Here is a 20,398-nt window from a genome sequence, read left to right as displayed (position 1 = left end):
TTGGCCCATCGACCAGGAGAACAAAGACCACAACAAATCCAGCCCGGCCAGAGAAAGCACCCGCGGTATACATCTCACACTTACCCTGGCTCCCACATTGAAAATTGAGAGGCTCCCGAAAATCTGCCCACACCCATCGTTAAAACGCAGTACAGCGATGAAGAAAATACTGCGCAAGTGGTGTACTAGGGGCCGCCGTTCCACACACATCCATCGCTTTTATATTACAGTAGTAGGAGCTCTGTTCACAACATCGTCCTCTCTAGCTTAGGCTTTCCAAAGATATCTTTAGGCTCAATTTCATCCCGTTTATTCTTTATGCTTCATATGTCATCCCGTTTCCTTCCTAATGCTTTCCTCATTTTCAATATCATCTTGTACACATTTTCAATTCAAGCGTGGTACTGGATGCCATCTTTGCAATAAGTCCGCTCGTCACATTCCATCCATGCTGGATATTCCACCGTAAGTGCTATTATTGAAAAGTGCAAGCCTTTGGGGACAACAACGACTCAAGTCGCCAACGCTCTGTTGACTCAATAACTGCAGAGATCCAAACTTCCCCTGGCATTAACGTCGGCACAAAAACTGTGCGCCGGGAGCTTCGTGGAATACGGCTTTCTACGGATTTAGATGAAGATGTCATAAAAGCTCCCGTAGGTCTAATGGTCAGTTATCCCAAAACTTTTGTACATATAGTGTACATATCGTGTGTGTGTGTGTGTGTGGAGCTCGCACTGAGAGAGGAAGGGGCGGCAGTCATCAGATTCCTCAGAGAATCTTTCCGGACTGGAGAGCCAGACGGGTCTGACTTCTTTCTGAGGGAGGAGCAGGAGCCAGAGGCGCTTCTGGTGCCGGAGCTGACGATGAGGCCGGCACAGGGGTTTCAGCTGACTGAGAGGGGGGGGTGGCTGAGCCCATGGCTTGAAGCTGTCCGGTGACGTAGTTGACCTGAGCGGTAACTGTGCCGCACACCGCTTCACTGCGCTGGGAAGCTTCTGCCACAGCCCGACGCACCTGTTCAATCTTCTCCTCCTGTTGTCGGAGCCGACGCTCCTGCACTTCGAGGGTAGCGAGCACGGAGTCCTGCTCTGCTGTGTCCATCTTGGCCAGATTGTTCTATCAAGAACACAGAGACTGGCCCACACAAATGCAGGCAGGCAGACAGTAACCAGTGTGACGCTGCCATCCCCAAGCATCTTCAAGCTCCCACGGTATGCGGGCATCACAGCCCTGGAGCCATACCTAGCTCAAGTGAAACTGGTAGCAAGTCACAACCAGTGGAGCACCCAAGACACTGATGCCCATGTTGCCCTGGCGCTCGAAGGGAATGCGCTGCAGGTATTGCTCGACCTTATGCCGTCAGAACAGCAGGATTACGAGACACTGGCCGCTGCTTTGGTCAACGGGTCTCTACTGACAGCATGCGAGACCGACTGGCCCGCCGGCGCCGCCAAGAGGGCGGGACCCTGGGAACCTATGCAGCAGACGTGCACTTCTTTGCACATCGTGGCTACCCCACCTTTGATCCAGCAGCTCGTGACGAGTTAGCCCTGAGTGCCTTCATCCAGGGGCTCACCCCAGAGAGGTTGAAGGAGCACCTCCGCATCACGGCACCTACAGCCTTCAAGACTGCATTGGAAGAGGCAGAGTGGGTGGAGGCTGTGATGGCCCCACACAACCAACCAAGACCCCGAGTGCGTCAGGCTGAGGTCCACGCAGATGAAGGAGACGTCGAAAGAGGGGTCGTCTGCCAGGCTTGTCCGTCACCACGCCGAAAGCAACCAGGCCGATGCCAACCACCCTTCAGACCCTGGTCGCCTCGTGATCCATGCTACCGCTGTGGAGAAGCGAGGCACAAGGCCCGTGACTGCCCTGCCCCTGCACCACGACGCCGTAGCACTCCCCAGTCGGAAAACTAGAATGGGGTGGCACCGCGGGGAGACTGCTACCCAGCCGACCGACCATATCCCCCATTAAGAACTCTTCCCAGATCGGCAGAGTGGGCCACGCACACGGTCTCTCTCTTTGTTGCTCCATTGGTGGACACCGCTGCTGGGCCCTTGTGGACACAGGGTCCACCATCTCCATTGTGCGTCCAGGGGTGCTGCCAGAGACAGAGTGGAGGCCCACCACCCGTAAAATCAGAACTGTGACTGGGGAACTAACCAGCATGCTGGGGAAGAGAGCACTGCAGGTGCGGGCAGGGAAAGTTGCAGCCACCCACGAGTTTTGGTTGGCTGAAATACAAGACCCTCGCATCATCGGGCTGGATTTGCTGACTCGCTGGGGGGCTCTGGTCGATGTGTCGAGTAATGCCATTCACCTTGGCACAGAGACCCTGGCCCTCCGGCGCCGTCCAGAGAGGAAGGTGGGACGTATCCACATCCAGCCAACTCCACCTGTCACCATGCCGCCGCCGCCCCCATCTCCACTGCCAACCGAGGGGATGACGACACTGCCTAGCCCACCAACAATGACGACGACCCTCATCGAGGCTACCGTTCCTCAGACACCCTCGCCGGACACTGTTGCCGCCATCCAGAAGCTGTATCAGCGGAGCAGTGAAGGGCTGGACCCTCAGCAGAGTCAACAGCTGAAAGACCTGCTCCAACAGTTCGCTGAGATTTTCGCTGCACGCGAAGAGGAGTGCACCCAGACCAACCTGGTGCAGCACACAATCGACACTGGTACAACCCCACCCATTAGACTGCGACCCTACCGGTTAGCGCTTGCCAAGCGTGAAGCTGCAGAGCGGATGATTCTAGAGATGGCTGCGGCCGGGGTGATAGAGCCATCCAATAGCCCTTGGGCCGCCCCTGCCATCCTGGTCAAAAAGAAAGATGACACCTGGAGGTTCTGTGTGGACTTTCATCGGCTGAACAATGCAACTCGCAAGGACTCCTACCCCTTGCCCCGCAATGACGACGCTCTGGACCACATCGCAGGTTCACAGTGGTTCAGCTCACTTGACCTACGGAGCGGTTACTGGCAGGTGGAGCTGGCACCAGAAGCCAGACCCAAGACGGCCTTCACCATCGGTCAGGGACTCTGGCAGTTTCGTGTGATGCCCTTTGGTCTCTGCAATGACCCCGCCACGTTCGAGAGACTAACGGAGAGGGTGCTGGCTCACATTCCCCGCAACCGGTGCGTGGTTTACCTTGATGGCCTTCTGGTTCATGCCGCTGACTTCGAGCTTGCCCTAGAGAACCTCCGTCAGGTCTTCCCAGCCATTGGGGGGGCGGGCCTGCGCCTGCACCCCAAGAAATGCCACCTCCTTCGACGTGAGACCAAGTTTTTGGGCCATGTGGTGGGGGCAGAGGGCGTGGCCCCTGATCCTACTAAGGTGGAGGCGGTCGAGAAATGGCCAGTTCCGCGAAACGTCAGCGAGGTGCGCAGCTTCACGGGGCTCGTCTCCTACTACCGACGTTTTGTCCGCAACTTTTCCTCCGTTGCCAGTCCCCTACACCGTCTCACCGAGAAGGGACGGGAGTTCCACTGGGACGACAACTGTGCAGCCGCCTTTGCCCGGCTCCGCACCGCCTTGATCACTGCACCCATCCTGGCCCTTCCTGATCCTAAGTGCCGCTTCATCGTGGACACAGACGCCAGCAATGTGGGGCTGGGGGCCGTCCTGTCTCAGGAAGTTGCTGGGGGAGAGAGAGTGGTGGCTTACTACAGTCGTGTCTTGAGCTGCCCTGAACACAATTACTGCATTACACGACGCGAGCTCCTGGCGGTGGTCGCGGCGTTCAATCATTTTCGCCCCTATCTCTATGGCCAGACCTTTCTCCTGCGGACGGATCATGCGGCCCTGATCTGGCTGCTCAGCTTTAAGGAGCCCGAAGGCCAGGTGGCTACGTGGATTGAGGAGCTGCAGAGCTACGACTTTGAGACCCAGCACCGAGCCGGGCGCCTGCACAGCAATGCAGATGCCCTCTCCCATCGTCCCCGCAAGGATTGTAGACATTGTGAGCGCCAAGAGGAGCGAGACAGAGCAATCCTCCAAGTATCCACCACGCGGCAGGTTGAGCCAGAGGAGGCGTGGCTGATGGCAATGGACAAGCAGGAGTGGCAAACAGCGCAGGATAGTGATCCCACCCTGGCCAGGGTGGGACAGTGGGTCGACGCCAAGGCACACCCCCACTGGCAAGCTGTCTCTGCCATGTCGGTGGAGACCAAGGCCTACTTTTCCCAGTGGGCCACCTTGGCCCGGCGTGATGGACCGTTGTACTGAGTCTGGCAAGCGCCGGGCCGGGGAAGAAGTGTGTGGCAGTTACTGGTGCCCAAGGACTGGCGCCAACGAGTGCTACGGGCAGCCCACGGCTCGGTGGGGGCAGGTCACTATGGGGTGGCAAAGACGCTGAACAAACTGCGCCAACGGTTCCACTGGGCCGGATGCAGGCATTACACTGAACTTTTTGTGCACTGTTGTGATGCCTGCACTGCCAAGAAAGGACCAACCAGACGCTCCCATGCCCCTCTACAACAAGATCAGGTGGGGGCCCCCCATGGAACGGGTCGGTGTGGACTTTCTTGGCCCATTTCCCACCACAGACAACGGAAACCGGTACGTCCTTGTGGCCATGGACTACTTTACCAAATGGTCTGAGGCGTATGCGGTCCCAGACCAGAGCGCTGCCACTACAGCCGAGCGGCTGGTGTGTGAGATGTTCTGTCGGTTCGGTGCGCCCGAAGAAATACACAGCGATCAGGGGCGGAACTTCGAAGCACAGGTATTCGCTGAGGTGTGTCAACGCATGGGGGTGAAGAAGACCAGGACCACGCCCCTCCACCCCCAGAGCGACGGACTGGTGGAGAGGTTCAATCGAACGCTCACAACACAACTCGCTATTGTCACCTCACGGCACCAGCGAGACTGGGACTGTCATCTACCCCTGGTCCTGTGGGCGTACCGGTCGGCGGTACAAGAAAGTACCGGGTGTACACCGGCCGCGCTCATGTTCGGGAGAGAACTGCGGACCCCTGTGGACTTAGCCTTTGGCACGCCCCCGGGTACTGACCTTCCCAAGATACCCGGTTTCGAGTACCTGCGGGACCTCCAACAACGTCTGGCCGAGGCACAAGTGTTTGCTCGGCAGCATCAGGAACAGGCAGGTGCAAAAAAAAAAGCGGGCATATGACACTCGTTGTCAGGGCCGCTCCTTCACCCCAGGAGCAAAGGTGTGGGTCTTCAACCCAATCCGGAAGAGAGGAGTCTCCCCCAAGCTCGCCAGCCAGTGGGTGGGGCCCTGTGAGGTGTTGGAGCAGCTTTCAGATGTTGTGTACCGGGTGAAACTGTGTGTCCGGGGGCGGGTGGTAGTTCTGCACCGGGACTGTTTGGCACCTTACCGCCCCTTGGCTGAAGAACCTGTAGATCAGTTTAGCCCATCCGGGACGGTCCCTCCTACACCCACAGGCCCTACCAACCGGACAGACAGTGGGGAACAGGGACCCGTGACCCCGCGGCGGCGGAGACGGCTTCCCCTTCGCTATAGGGACTTTGTTGTCGGCTGAGGACAGGCGACACGCTGGAGGGGGTAATGTAGCGAAGTTGCTACCCCGTCAGAATTGTGCCAATTGTCCTGGTTTACCCATCAGGCACTGCGTGCAGATTGTCAGTTGTTATTAAATGTTTTGTAAGTGTTTTATGTGGTTTTATGTGTTTATGTGATTACTATGTGTTGTGGTGTAATTGTAGTTGTCATTCTGTTGTGTTGTGTAACCTTGGAACTGAAACCCTGAACAACTTTGTTGTTCGAGTAGATGACCCCCATGTATTGTAACACATTTCTGTAAGTTCTTGTTTCTGTGTGAGTTCAATAAAGGGGCTGCAAAGTTACCTTTGTCGTTGCTTCTACGTTCGCCACAATATTCTTACCTTAAAAGGGAAGGGGGTGTAGTATCCCACCTTTGACAATTAAAGCATTTACCAGTGTTGGAGCCCATCGGTAAGGGGCCGCTATATATATACGTGTGTGTGTGTGTGTGTGTATAGATATATTACACACACACACACACACACACACACACACATATATATATATATATATATACTACTTTCGGCTCCTCCCGTTAGGGGTCGCCACAGCGGATCATCCGTTTCCATTTCTTCTTGTCTTCTGCGTCTTCCTCTGTCACATCAGCCACCTGCATGTCCTCCCTCACCACGTCCATAAACCTCCTCTGTGGCCTTCCTCTTTTCCTCTTTCCTGGCAGCTTCCTATTCAGCATCGTTCTCCCAATATACCCAGCATCTCTCCTTCACACACATCCATCGCTTTTACAGTACTTGCTGTACCAGCGGCGTACTTGCTGTACCAGGGGCGTACTTGCTGTACTAGTAGCTCTGTTCACAACATCGTCCTCTCTAGCTTAGGTGCTCAAAAGATATCTTTGGGCTCAATGTCATCCCGTTTATTCTTTATGCTTCATATGTCATCACCTTTCCTTCCTAATGCTTTCCTCATTTTCAATATCATCTTGTACACATTTTCAATTCAAGCGTGGTACTGGATGCCATCTTTGCAATGAGTCCGCTCGTCACATTTCATCCCTGCTGGATATTCCACCGTCAACCAACTGTAAGTGCTATTATTGAAAAGTGCAAGCCTTTAAGGACAACAGCAACTCAAGTCGCCAACGCTCTGTTGACTCTGCAGGGATCCAAACTTCCCCTGGCATTAACATCGGCACAAAAACTGTGCGCCGGGAGCTTCGTGGAATATGGCTTTCTATGGATTTAGACTAAGATGTCATTACAGCTCCCGTAGGTGTAATGGTCAGTTATCCCAAAACTTTTATACATATAGTGTACATATTGTGTGTGTGTGGAGCTCGCACTGAGAGAGGAAGGGGCGGCAGTCATCGGATTCCCCAGAGAATCTTTCCGGACTGGAGAGCCTGACGGGTCTGACTTCTGAGGGAGGAGCAGGAGCCAGAGGCGGTTCTGGTGCCGGAGCTGACGATGAGGCCGGCGCAGGGGTTTCAGCTGACTGAGAGGGGTGAGTGGCTGAGCCCATGGCTTGAAGCTGTCCGATGACGTAGTTGACTTGAGCGGTAACTGTGCCGCACACCGCTTCACTGCGCTGGGAAGCTTCTGCCACAGCCAGACGCACCTGTTCAATCTTCTCCTCCTGTTGTCGGAGCCGACGCTCCTGCACTTCGAGGGTAGCGAGCACGGAGTCCTGCTCTGCTGTGTCCATCTTGGCCAGATTGTTCTATCAAGAACACAGAGACTGGCCGACACAAATGCAGGCAGGCAGACAGTAACCAGTTCTCAGGGTCTATAATTCGGTCCAAGGGTCAAAATCCAGAAAGGCAATCAGACAGGCAGCGGTACAAAATCGGCAGGCACAAGGCTTCAAGAACCAGGCGGACTAACAAACAGGCGACGGTACCAAAACAGGAGACTGAGACTCGGAAACCAGGAACGAAACAGTCAGACACGGGGATACTCTCTAACATGAAATGCTGGAATGCTGCTCTAGGAGACAAGACAATCTGGCACTGACACACAGGGGAGCACTGGTTAAATACACACAGGAGGGAAGGGATAGCGAGGCACAGGTGAAACACATAAGGGCCGGGACAGGTAATCACACGGGGAACAGGACGTGAACACAGAGACAAGACTATCAAAATATAACGGGAAACTGACACACGACAGACCCTGACAGGTCTTTGTTCCAACCAAGCAGTTACACACCTCATTCTATTAGTCAACCAATAATCTTTGCTAAGGACCTTGATTTGTAGACTCAGGTGTGTAACTGTAACGGGGGCAGTCCTATGGTGTTCTATGCTGCTGGTTACATAACTCATTGGTTGGAACAAAGACCTGCAACCACACCGGACCTTTCTGGACCATGTTGCCTATCCTTGATGCATACAAATTGACAGATAGCGAACAGGCTTCAAGAGAAAGTCGGAGGCTGTAGTGAAGTTGAATGCTCTTTAATGTTGTCGTCATCCCCATGAAAGAATACATTTGTAAAAGTGAAATGACACAGAAGATGAGACCAGTTACTGTATGCTATATAACTCATATTATACAGCCACAGACATAAAACAGGCTACAGTGTTCACATAGTCCATTAAAGTGACATGGAAATAGCTACACATAACTTGTAAATATCTTGCAAATAATGTACACTACCTTCACCAGCTTCAAAACAAACAACACTGGCATATTTGCTGCCGGAAATCACGATCAGGGAAAAGAGGCAAACAAAGGAGACTACTGTTTAGTGTAGAAGATTGAACTCTGAACTTGATGAACTTTAACATGTTTAAAAAAAACGTGCTTTAAGATTACTTATCTGTTTTACTCTAATCCTTTATGAAGCTGGTGAAACTTATATGATTGTTGACACTGTTGTTGATTGTATTCTTACCTTAAAAGGGAAGGGGGTGTAGTATCCCACCTTTGACAATTAAGGCATTTACCAGTGTTGGAGCCCATCGGTAAGGGGCCGCTATATACATATATATATATGTGTGTGTGTGTGTGTGTGTGTGTGTGTGTGTGTATATGTATATAGTATATGTATACACACACACACACATATATATATATATACTACTACTTTCGGCTCCTCCCGTTAGGGGTCGCCACAGCGGATCATCCGTTTCCATTTCTTCTTGTCTTCTGTGTCTTCCTCTGTCACACCAGCCACCTGCATGTCCTCCCTCACCACGTCCATAAACCTCCTCTTTGGCCTTCCTCTTTTCCTCTTCCCTGGCAGCTTCCTATTCAGCATCCTTCTCCCAATATACCCAGCATCTCTCCTCCACACATGTCCAAGCCATCTCAATCTTGCCTCTCTTGCTTTGTCTCCAAACCGTCCAACTTGAGCTGTCCCTCTAATATAATCGTTCCTAATCCTGTCCTTCTTCGTCACGCCCAGTGAAAATCTTGGCATCTTCAACTCTGCCACCTCCAGCTCTGCCTCCTGCTGTCTTTTCGTCAGTGCCACTGTCTCCAAACCATATAACGTATCTGGTCTCGCAACCATCCTGTTAACCTTCCCTTTAATGCTTGCTGGTACCCTTATGTCGCAAATCACTCCTGACGCTCTTCTCCACCCACTCCACCCTGCCTGCCTGCACTCTCTTCTTCACCTCTCTCCTGTACTCCCCGTTACTTTGGACAGTTGACCCCAAGTATTTAAACTCATATGCCTTTGTCACCTCCACTCCTTGCATCCTGTCCATTCCACTGTCCTCCCTCTCATTCACGCATAGGTATTCCGTCTTCCTCCTACTGACTTTCATTCCTCTTCTCTCCAGTGCATACCTCCACCTCTCCCGGCTCTCCTCAACCTGCACCCTACTCTCGCTACAGATCACAATGTCATCCGCGAACATCATCGTCCATGGAGACTCCTGCCTGATCTCGTCCGTCAACCTGTCCATCACCATTGCAAACAAGAAAGGACTCAGAGCCGATCCTTGATGTAATCCCACCTCCACCTTGAACCCATCTGTCATTCCAACCTTGCACACTTCACCATTGTCACACTTTCCTCATACATATCCTGTCCCACTCCTACATACTTCTCTGCAACTCCCGACTTCCTCATACAATACCACACCTCCTCTCTTGGCACCCTGTCGTATGCTTTCTCTAAATCTACAAAGACACAATGCAACTCCTTCTGGCAGTCTCTATACTTCTCCATCAACATTGTCAAAGCACACATCGCGTCTGTGGTGCTCTTTCGTGGCATGAAACCATACTGCTGCTCTCTAATCATCACCTCTCCTCCTCTCAACCTAGCTTCGATTACTCTTTCCCAAATCTTCATGCTGTGGCTGATCAACTTTATACCTCTGTAGTTGCTACAGTTCTGCACATCGCCCTGGTTCTTGAAAATCGGCACTGGTATGCTTCTTCTCCACCCCTCAGGCATCCTCTCACTTTTCAAGATTGACTTAAACAATCTAGTTAAAAACCCCACTGCCATCTCTCCTAAACATCTCCATGCCTCCACAGGTATGTCATCAGGACCAACTGCCTTGCCACTCTTCATCCTCTTCATAGCTGCCCTCACTTCCTCCTTGCTAATCCACTGAACTTGCTGATTCACTATCCCTACATCATCCAACCTTCTCTACACAACCTTCTATACATATACTATATGTATACTTGCCTCGAGGAAGAGCGTTGTTCCGTTGCTAGAGAGTTGTAGCCGTGTACACGTGGACGTCTGCAAGATAAGACAATGTTACATTAAAGACCAGTGAAGTCTGTCCGAGTGCCGAGTCTTCGTCCGTACCGCACGCATAACATTTATTTGTTTATCTATTTATTTATTCATTACTACTTTCGCTAACATCACCGTCCGCTTCGACCACACGTGTGGAACGGATGGCAGATTTGTTTTCCACTTGTTAGCGCCACGCCATCACATTTCCCACTGCACATTGGGTGAAATACTGTGAATGTAAGGAAGCTATGGCGACAGCCATCAAATGTGGCGCAGGCTTTGTTGATAGGATGTATAAACGTGTCTTAAAGGGTTTACCACCTAACACGCTTCCTTTATGTGCTGTTTGCCAGTGTCATGTTAAGGCAGAAAAGAATAACAACATGTTTCCAAGCTGTTGACATTTGTTTGCTATACATTTCGAGTTATTAGCGACACAATTTACTACTTAGTCAAGTCAAAACAACAAGGGGAAACAAAGTCAACTTTGCATAGCCAAACTTGAATGTCCCCCACATTTCCAAAGGGACGGAGCCAGCAGAGGGCGGTGGGTTTGTCCGTCATCACAAATTCAGTTTCAACACGTTTTGGGGAATTAAATTGGGGTACTTAATTCCCTCCTTCTGCCCATTTCAAATATGCATTTCATGCTGGCACGTATCAGTGATGCCGACCGCAACGCTGCACCTTTAAAAGGACCCTTTTAAGTGTATGTCAAGTTCACCTACTGACCGTGAACAGGAGTTCAACACTCAAGTGTGCACATTGTTGTACTAGAACACTTCACTGAACAGCAAGCAGCGCGTCATCAGTGTGACAGAAAGACTTTCACAAGTCAAGTCGTCATTTTTACCCCCAAACTAAAGCAGACGCACCACAGGCTTGAATCTGCGTCACGACAACACGAACGCCCGAATCCACTTTGTTTTAATGCTCTGAAACAACGAACATTATTACCATCACTTTCTGCTCCTGAGCTGTGGACTGCTTTGGACCCCTGCACTAGCAAATAAGTGTACACACACACACACACACACACACACACACACACACACACACACACACACACACTTAGACCTTTCACAAACAGGCATTTTCACTAGTTTCATCCCAAATTGTACCCGGTGCACACTTGTTTTAACGGTGCAGTCAAAATCTTGAACATGCATGCGGCTGGCTGGCTGACAGACTGGCTGGCTGGCTGACAGACTGGCTGGCTGACAGACTGGCTGGCTGAAAGGCTGGCTGGCTGGCTAGCTTCACCAGTGTGAATCGATGAATCTTACCATCCTCAGTGGCCAGAGACAGAAAGAGCAAAAATATTTCTTGCTACCAAAGGAGGGGGCAAAATTGCAAAATGTGGGACCTGGGACTGTCATCTTCAAGAACACAGTCTTCGCACAAGATCAACTGTCTGAATATAGAGCTCCTGATCACACCAGGTCGATGTCATGAGATTTATTAATCCCTGAAGGGCAGCGAGGTTCACTTCTGACAGGGGGCAAGGGATCTCGGACACCACCACCAACCACTCCATCCTCGGGATCGGCATCAGTGCAGTCATCCCGGAAAAGATACTCCATTGGCTGAAAGACAGTAAGGGTACAGTAAGTCAGACCAATGCCAACTGCTCAGATAGACACATCTAGGCAGGCACAAACCAAGACCAGCCCTCACCATGCTCTCCCATACTTTTTTTTTACTTTGTTTTTGTCTTCTTCTTCACTATTATTTCGATATTGTCACTCTAATGCGGGCCTGATGACACACAGGTGAACTTGCTCCGCTTAAACTGCATCACAGTCATCATCGTTTTGACAGACTGCCGAAGAGGAACATTTGGATTTTATCTTAGTTACTTTTGAAAGTGCACAATATCGTTTCACTTTGTTTGTTTGTTTGTTTGTTTGTTTATTTGTTTTTTCCTCTAAAGTCTACTACTACTACTTTCGGCTGCTCCCGTTGGGGGTCGGCACAGCGGATCATTCGTTTCCATTTCTTCCTGTCTTCTGCATCTTCCTCTATCACACCAGCCACCTGCATGTCCTCCCTCACCACATCCATAAACCTCCTCTTTGGCCTTCCTCTTCTCCTCTTCCCTGACAGCTCCATATTCAGCATCCTTCTCCACACATGCCCAAGCCATCTCAATCTTGCCTCTCTTGCTTTGTCTCCAAACCGTCCAACTTGAGCGGTCCCTCTAATATAATCGTGCCTAATCCTGTGCTTCTTCGTCACTCCCAGTGAAAACCTTAGCGTCTTCAACTCTGCCACCTCCAGCTCCGCCTCCTGCTGTCTTTTCGTCAGTGCCACTGTCTCCAAACCATACAACATAGCTGGTCTCACAACCATCTTGTAAACCTTCCCTTTAACTCTTGCTGGCACCCTTCTGTCGCAAATCACTCCTGACACTCTTCTCCGCCCTACCTGCACTCTCTTCGTCACGTCTCTCCTGCACTCCCCGTTACTTTGGACTGTTGACCCCAAGTATTTAAAGTCATATGCCTTCGTCACCTCCACTCCTGACCATTCCACTGTCTTCCCTCTCTTTCACACACAGGTATTCCGTCTTGCTCCTACTGACTTTCATTCCTCTTCTCTCCAGTGCATACCTCCACATCTCCAGGCTCTCCTCCACCTGCACCCTACTCTCGCTACAGATCACAATGTCATCCGCGAACATCATCGTCCATGGAGACTCCTGCCTGATCTCATCCGTCAACCTGTCCATCACCATTGCAAACAAGAAGGGGCTCAGAGCCGATCCTTGATGTAATCCCACCTCCACCTTGAACCCATCTGTCACCTCGCCACTCTCACACTTCCACGTGCATATCCTGCACCACTCCTACATACTTCTCGGCAACTCCCGGCTTCCTCATACAATACCACATCTCCTCTCTCGGCACCCTGGCTTATGCGTTCTCTAAATCTACAAAGACACAATGTAGCTCCTTCTGGCCTTCTCTATACTTCTCCATCAACACTCTCAAAGCAAACATCGCATCTGTGGTGCTCTTTCGTGGCATGAAACCATACTGCCGCTCGCTAATCGTCACCTCTCCTCCTCTTAACCTAGCTTCGATTACTCTTTCCCAAATCTTCATGCTGTGGCTGATCAACTTTATACCTCTGTAGTTGCTACAGTTCTGCACATCGCCCTGGTTCTTGAAAATCGGTACCGGTATGCTTCTTCTCCACTCCTCAGGCATCCTCTCCCTTTCCAAGATTGAGTTAAACAATCTAGTTAAAAACCCCACTGCCATCTCTCCTAAACATCTCCATGCCTCCACAGGTATGTCATCAGGACCAACTGCCTTGCCACTCTTCATCCTCTTCATAGCTGCCCTCACGTCCTCCTTGCTAATCCACTGCACTTCCTGATTCACTATCCCCACATCATCCAACCTGCTCTCTCTCTCTCATTTTCTTCATTCATCAGCCCCCCAATGTACTCCTTCCACCTTCTCAGCACACTCTCTTCGCTCGTCAGCACATTTCCATCTCTATCCTTCATCACCCTAAGCTGCTGCACATCCTTTGCAGCTCGGTCCGTCTGTCTAGCCAATCGGTACAAGTCCTTTTCTCCTTCCTTGGTGTCTAACCTGTCATACAACTCACCATACGCCTTTTGCCTTTGCCACCTCTCTTAGCTTTAAGTTGTGTCTCCTTGTACTCCTGTCTACTTTCTTCATCTCTCTGACTATCCCATTTCTTCTTTGCCAACCTCTTCTTCTGTATACTTTGCTGTACTTCCTCACTCCACCACCAAGTCTCCTTGTCTTCCTTCCTCTGTCCTGCCGACACACCAAGTACCTTCCTAGCTGTCTCCCTCACTATTTCTGCAGTGGTTGCCCAGCCGTCCGGCAACTCTCCACTATCCACCCAGTGCCTGTCTTAACCCCTGCCTGAACTCCACACAACAGTTTTCCTTCTTCAACTTCCACCATTTGATCTTCGGCTCTGCCTTCACTCGCTTCCTCTTCTTGCTCCTCTAAAGTCAAGTTTTATTTTTATTTCAGTGAACTGAAACGTTTTTTTTTGTTTTTTTTCTTCTCTTTTCACACCTGGTTTTAGTTCAGTTTTAGTGAACTACAATAACCTTGAGCTGGATCATGATCTGCTATTATAGACCATACTATACTGGTCTACCTGGGACTGCATCGTAGGTGAGGTCTGTTTGGGTCCTGCTCAGGTCCCACAGTGTCTATAGAGAGAAGAAGATGACAGTTAAGATACAAATGGGGCACTTCCATCAGCCTCCACTGATTCCCAGGGCAAATTAGCATGCTTTTTAACAAAAGCTATCGCCGCATGCTACCCCAAAAATGAAAACGCGCACGCAGAGCAACAGCCTACTTAGCAAGTTGGCTAACGTTGATTAGGTAAAAGCTAACTTACACAGCGACGCTCAGCTTTACTTGTAACTTAACACAACAAAACAACAAAACGTCTAGTGCAGCAGCACGTCTAGTACTGTTACCTCTCCAGCGTCGCGGCTCCGAACCGTAGTTGGAAGCCTCTGGTGGGTGTCTCGCTAGTCTATTTAGCTTAGCCTGGCTCGTAGCTGGTAACAACTTCATAAAGAGTCCGGACCAACTCTGCGGTGGAGAACGGGCCGGCCACTGCCCTGCACTGCAGTCCCATTTAACACACGGCAGCCTCCCTCCCCCCCTCCCCGTGATGCATACAAATCATCACTGGTAACGGTGGCTACCTTCCTATCTGTCGGCAAACTAGAGTCTCCGCGGCTGCGGCTACAAACAGAAAATACACAGACACACACACACACACACACACGGCTGCGTCTACATCACCCCCCCACACACACACACAATACCCATTAAGCCCTCTCCTTAAAGGGGCAAGGCACAGCTTGCATCAAAACGTATATGATTAATACTCACACTTTATTAATCTTGTAGGATGTGCCAGTGCTGCCGTGTCCAGGCTGTCCGCGCGCGTTGTTTGTGGCGCTTGCTTGACAGTACAACTTCCGGGTCAGCAAAAACGACTGTAACAAGGGTGTACCGGGGGTCGCTGCTCAACACACACAGTCCGCACAACAGTCGCAAATAAATGACTGACATCATTTTTTATTTTTGTTTTGTTTTTGTTTGTTTTTTTTGGGGGGGGGGCAGGGGCTTCATATGTAATGGCTCCTCCCAGTGTAACGGGGCCAAATGGGTTGACATAAAATCAACATGATGATATTTTGACGTGGTCAAATAATGGACTTCTCAGCAAACCTTTCAGAGTTAACAAGCAAGCTTTTAATGACCGCAAGCCAAGCTAGTCATAACAGTCACAAATTCGTTTTGGTCTCAGCTTGATCCTTTTCTTGGCCACAGAAGCGACCTTATCTATTTGCCTACTCTTTACCCTCATGGTGGGAAATAGCATGTTGTCTAATCAACTTCTCTCGTAACGTCCCCATCACCTTGCACCGCATCCCCGCTATCTGTAACAGATATGCCCGTTTTTAACGTGTTCAATAGCCCACAACATAACCAAAACATCGACATTTCAGTTGCATCGTGGGTAACATGCAAATGAACTTGGAGCAGGAACACTCTAGTTGAATTCGCCACACTGCCTCCTTCCTTGAAAGACCAACGTCCCGTTGGCCTAACCCGAATCCCATGTGGATGGGTCCATCCACCATGAGGGTTTCTTCCGCCGAGCAGCTCTCCCATCCCGGGCTGCTCCTTGCCGCGGGCTGCTGATGGATGACGGGGGCGGCTCTGCATCCGCTGGGTCTGAGCCCCCACCGTCGACGTCGACGTCACCGCTGTTTCCATTCCTGGCCAGCTCTGTAAACCCAGTGTCCCCGCCCCCTCCCTGGCCCAAAACAAGGTGCTCTAATGGTAGCTCCTTGCTGACATCCAGGGAGGTTGGCTTGATCCAGCAGTGTCCTTACCCCCTCCCTGGACCCCGGTAGCCTGGTCTGTACTAAGTAAGGTGCGAGGCGATCTTGGTGAAGGATGACTATCCGAGGGCGGCTGTGGAGCTTCACTCTATAGATGACCTCTGAGATCCTCTTCAGGATGAGGCAGGGCCCCTCCCAGTTGCTGTTCAGCTTTGGGGACCGTCCCTTCGTTCGCCGTGGGTTATACACCCATACGTTGTCCCCCTGCTGGTACTCTTTGCAGTGGCAACGTACATCATAGGCTCTCTTCTGCCTTTCCCCTGCAGAAGCCATATTTTCTGGAGCCAGCTGATGAGGAGCCTCCATCCGGTCCTGTAGTGCGTCTACATAGTCCTGGCCCGGCGGCACTCGTACTGGTGGGTTTGGCGGCTTGCCAAAGACCAGATCCACAGGCGTCTGTAGCTCCCGAGCAAACATCAGTGCAGCTGGTTGTAGTGATATAACGCCATGTATATCCACTGGAACTACAATAGGTGCTATGTACTACCCGGACTGTTATTATGGTTACACCACTACCACGTATGGTTATTACGTCTGCCTACTGAGCCACGATTAAACCTGAGTTCTATAACCCGGTGTGGTCATTGATCCTCGACCAATACTACTCCAAGTATTACTTCACCCGCCAGTGAAAAAGGGGTTACATAAGTTTCACTGTTTGCATCCACACAGTAAAAAGTGATCATATGCTGCCATTCAATTAAAGCGTGTTTTTTATTTGATTGGACCCGATATAATGGTATTTATGATATTTTGGGTCTATATATGTATTAAAATCACTTTAATTCAATGGAAATCAGGGCCTCATTGGTTCAATGTATTTGACTGACTTAAAACCAAAGACTATTTTTCCATCCAGTATGTCACGTGACTACTGACGTAGCCAAACTTTGGTTCTCAAAATCTCTTGATTTTATGCCATTTTTCTTTTCACTGCTTGGAGCCCTGAGGAGAAGTCAAGTTCACGGCCAACTTGTGCCAAGTGCCAATTTCTCGGTAAGAAGTGAGCCGAAGCGCGAAAAAGCCCAGTAAACATTGAATATCGACATGTTTTTGTAACATTTTGGCACACTCGGGTGTGATTTTTAAGTGACTGATTAAAGCTAATTATAACGTTATCGCACGGCAGTTTATACGTTCATAGCTAGCTAGCCTGGCTAGGAAACGACTAGCTAGCATAAGCTAGCTAACGTTAGTTAGCGAATTTTTTTTTTTTTAAAAGTTAGCGAATATTGCCACGTTATCACACCGACAACCAACCGAGCGATTGGCTACGCTGACGTTAGAAGACAGACCTGCTGCTAGCTGCTATAAACGGGGCCTGCTAATTCTAGCTAGCCACACAGTCTCGCTTGCTTAATTCCGGTTTAACGTTAGCCGCTCACCTGCTTGCATAACGATATCGGAGATGTCTATATACATATAACGTTACATCCAGATGTCATTTTAATGTGTGCGAATTTTCACTAGCTCACGTTAGCTTATGCTAGCTTGTCAGTCCCACGCCAAGGCAAATGCTATCTAGCTAGTTGGCTTGTTGAATTTTCTACTTGGAATCATTTAATATCGTCAGTTTCGATGCATGTGAGCCTAATGTTTATTGAACGATTATGCTCGTCACTATTAAGCACCCGTAGCTAAGCAGCACAAGAGATTCACTTCTTGTACTAGCTACCGTTAGCTAGCACTAGCAACATGTGTAGGTAGGCCTCGTGCAGCACATTGTGAACGGCTCTTAGCTACAAACCGAGGCTTATGCTGCATGAATGCCCGGTGCGACACATGTGAACGGTGTTTGCTAAATCGCGGGCTGAAAGGGGTTGTTACTTCCAATGGGAAACGCTGGTAAGCCCCTTGTTATGTCTGCACACATCGACAGTGCTGCATTTGATTTGGTGCTGTTCTATTGTGCTGGGATCGCTTGGTGATGCCTGCGGGCTCTGGGTTGTTTGATCGGGTCTGCCTGTGATGCTGTGTCAGTCTAAATAAAGAATGCAACGTAGAGGTTGTGTCGAGCGACAGCGCTGTGTCCTGACGTGATTTCTCAATACAATATTGGCGACGAGGATGGCTGATATCTCTCTCCCACCACCTGCCCCCTTCCTGGCGTTACCTGGCGAGCCTCCGGTACCATGGACTCGCTGGCTACATAGTTTTGAAAATTACATCATCGCCTCAGGGCTCGACGACGTGAGCCAGGCTAGGAAGACGGCTCTGTTGCTACACTGCTTGGGAGCAGAGGGTCATCGTGTGCTCGGGACTCTGGGGAACGTCACAAACTTTGACGAAGCTGTGGGACTTATGAGCACCCATTTCGCTGCTCCACAGAGTGCCCTCCTTCGGCGATTTATATTCCGTCAGCGACACCAACTGCCTGGTGAGTCTGTGCGGCAGTACGTAGCTAATTTGCGAGGGCTAGCTAGCTCATGCAAGTTTGGCGCGCTTCAGGACGAGATGGTTCGCGACCAGCTAATCGAACACACCAACAACGCAAAGGTGCGTGAGACTCTCCTGCTGGAAAAAGACGATCTGCTGCTGTCCAGAGCAATTACCATCGCACTACAGGTTGAGGGAGCAGCTGAGTGTGCTGCTATGCTAAATACACAGCAAGTGGCCACCTCCAGTCAAGCTGCCAACGACTCCTCCCTCTACTCACGGCTGCCCCTCGGGACGCAACCCAGCCAGAGCGAGGCGGTCGTCGACGTAGAAGTCGCGTTCCACTAAGTGCTTGGCATCCATTCCGTGTTCCCTGGAGCTGTGTTCTGCTGCTCGGTGAAGTCCATAGATGGCGACAGCTGGGGATGGTGAGTTGCCGAATACGTGGACTTTCATGCGATACTCGGCAATCTCTCGGTTGGGGTCGTTGTTGTTGAACCACAGGAAACACAAGAAATCTCTGTTGTCTTCTCGAACGACGAAGCTGTGAAACATCTGCTCGATGTCCACTATGACAGCCACTGTTTCTCTTCGGGAGCGCAGCAAGACTCCCAGCAAGCTGTTGTTCAGATCCGGGCCGGTAAGTAGCACGCACATCGTTCAGGGAGATGCCGTGATGTTGAGCGCTGGAATCGAAGACAACCCTGATCTTGTCTGGCTTTTGAGGGTGGTAGACGCCGAAGATAAGTAAGTACCAGCACTCACTTCCCTCCGGTAGTGGTGGGGCCAACTCAGCCTGGTCGCGATCAAAGATGTTTTGCATGAAGGTGTGACGAAGTCGGCTTTCATCTTAGGCTTTCTTTCCAGGGTGCGGCGGGGAGAGGTAAGTCTGCTGAGAGCTTGGTCTCGATTGTTCGGGAGCCGTCGACGAGGGGATCGGAATGGGAGAGGCGCCACCCAGCTGTTGGTGTCGTCCATCACCATCTCTCTGTCCATGAACTCCAGGAACAGACGATCTTCGATGGAAAGCCCCACTTTGTCGTCATCAGGGACTGGGGTGTCATGTTTGATGCTGTAAGGAGGAACCTTTCCTTGACCTGGAGACGGTTGGGGCACAGAGTGAGGAGAGATGGCCTTCCGTTTTCTAGCACGCTGGTGCGATAGGAAGTCACAGCTGCTGGCTTGTGGGCTGAACCCAGGCACACGTCCCCTATAACCACCCAACCCAGGTCTAGACGTTGGGCATAGGGGGCGCTGGGAGGACCATTGCGTTGCTCCCTGACTTTGTGGACCTGAAGGATGTGGTGTCCCAGAAGTATCAGGATCTGGGCATCAGGGTCCAGGCGAGGGATTCTGCGAGCGATGGACTTCAGGTGGCTGTGGTGCTGTGCAGCTTCTGGGGTCGGGATTTCTGACCGATCGTCAGGCATATGGTTGCACTCAATGAGTGTTGGAAGCAGCACACTTGTTTTTTCCATCCAACGACTCCGCCAAGAACCCTGTGGCTCTTCCTCCAGATGTATCGGTGACTCCTGCACATGTACGCAGGGTGTACGGTGAGTCTGAACCTCTGATTTGGATGAGGTGGAAGAAATCAGACCTCGCCAGAGATCTGTTGCTCTGGTCGTCCAGGACGATGTAGACGTTACTAGCTCTGTCTGGGTGTGCTGTGCATTTAGAGGTGACTGCTGGTGGAGGCGCCTCCTCTTCACTCTCCCCGCCATGCTCTGAGGTGGGGTCCTTGTCTTTTTTGTCCCGTGGAGGAGGTCCAGGGTGGAGCGCCGCTATATGGTCATCGCTCTCACATTCGCTGCACTTCAAAGTTGCCTTACAGTTCTTCGCCAAGTGAGTTGTGGAGGAGCAACACCTGTAGCAGGCACCA

Source organism: Lampris incognitus, unplaced genomic scaffold (assembly GCF_029633865.1).
Source record: "Lampris incognitus isolate fLamInc1 unplaced genomic scaffold, fLamInc1.hap2 scaffold_124, whole genome shotgun sequence".
Classification (NCBI taxonomy): Eukaryota; Metazoa; Chordata; class Actinopteri; order Lampriformes; family Lampridae; genus Lampris; species Lampris incognitus.
The sequence above is the reverse complement of the archived record's forward strand: the minus strand, read 5'-3'. Positions refer to the sequence as shown.